Here is a 1,844-nt window from a genome sequence, read left to right on the forward strand (position 1 = left end):
CGACCGTGCACCTGGTCAGCCGCTCGCGTATCCTCTTCTTCTCCTCCCAACCCTAGCCCAACTCCCGTCCCCGCCGCCGCAGCCATTGCCGACGCCCTCCTCCACCGCCTCCGTCCCCATCGTCATGTCGTCTTCCAGCTCCGTCCGCAATGCATTACGTGGCCGCTCCGTTGTTGTATCATTGATCGGGTGCCCGGATTGCGGCGAGCAGGTGAGGTTCTACCGGTCTAGCACCGATGAGCACGATGGATGGATCTTCTACAAGTGCGTCAACCACGCTGTAAGTGCCAGTTCCTAGCTACTTGTTGATTCATGTCGTGTCAATTCTTAGCAACAGTAGTATTGAAGCAGAGCACTGATTAAATTAGGCACATTAGTTGGTTAACTAGTCATTACTCTGATTAATACAGTAGTTTAGACTGTCCTTGGTTGCAAAATTACTCACAGAACTTGTTGGTTAACTAGTCTGCCATTGATTCATGCACTCTGAACTTTACTGTCACTCTGTAAAAAAAATTCTTAGGTCACTTGTGATTTCTGGCGCTGGGAGCTTGAATATGTGGTGCATCTGGTTGGTGATGCTACTGTAGATGCAACTGGTGCAGCTGAGGACAGGAAGGAAGAGCTTGAGAGGCAGAGGACTGAATCAATGGCAGGCAGAAGCACAGTTGGAAGGGGCATGGCTGGAGGAGGCATGGCTAGAAGAGGCACTGTAGGCAGAACTAATTATGCCAGCTCTAGTGAGAATAAGTATGCTACCAATCAGCAAGTTGCTATGCTGTTAGGATTAGGCAGAGAGATTTTGCTGCTGTTAAAGTTGCTGATGGTTGTTGTTATAGTGCTTTGTGTGATGTGTTGCACCTTAATTATGAAGAAGTGAAGTGTTGTTAAATGAGTAGGTGTAGGTGTTCTAAGAGATCTCTAGTTATAAATTGAGCAAATTAAAAGCCATTGTAGTGGCACGGTTGTTTGCTCAGTATGAAGTCTTGGTTGTAATGCTTGTTGTAATGGATAATATATCAGTAATCTGAAGACTTTGTCCTAATGTTTGAACTGTATTTGATGCCAGAAGTGTAGTTAAACTAATTCTGTGTATTTTCTCCTAATTCTGTCAGAATTGTACTTATCCTCATTGCTTTGAAATTACTGACAGAACTGTTTTCATAACTAATTGCTGATAGAAATGCACTTAACCTGTCATAATTGAACTAACTTATGTTAACTAATTGTTGTCATAACTGTAACTCATGTCAGCGCGGGTCCCCTTTCTCAACACAACTGAACTCCAAAGCAAGCATGTACTTGCACCTGCTACAAACACCCACCCAGCAACTTGCACTCTACATGTAGCTTTGATCCACTATCACAACCACCACCACCACCAGATCCCCTTCTTCTTCCTCATCTTTCATCTTCAATTTCGTGCACCACCAGATCCTTTCTCTCCTCTGTCCAAGAGCACCACCAGATCCCCTTCTCATCTTCATCCAGCAGTAACCATGGTGTCATGGGATGATCTTCCCAGTTCTTCTCAAGATGACTATGTGACCAGCAAGGTTAGTGTGCTCCCCACCCAGTCTAGGGTTTCTCAGCTAGGGTTTCTCTATCAATTGATTCCAAATGTATCTCTTTTGTTTAGCCACCTGTCACAATTTCCTATGAGGAATGGAGTGGCTTGGCTACAGATCTGCCTAGCTTTAGATGTGGGCATGGATCTTTGTGTGAGAAGCATGTGGCATTTGAATCTGTTGATAGTGGCAGAAGGTTTCTAGCTTGTGCATAGAAGGTCAGTATTTTTTTTGCATTTGGCATTGTTAAACATGAAGTCATTTGAAGTATGTTTT

The sequence above is a fragment of the Triticum aestivum genome, chromosome 2A (genome assembly GCF_018294505.1).
Source record: "Triticum aestivum cultivar Chinese Spring chromosome 2A, IWGSC CS RefSeq v2.1, whole genome shotgun sequence".
Taxonomy (NCBI): domain Eukaryota; kingdom Viridiplantae; phylum Streptophyta; class Magnoliopsida; order Poales; family Poaceae; genus Triticum; species Triticum aestivum.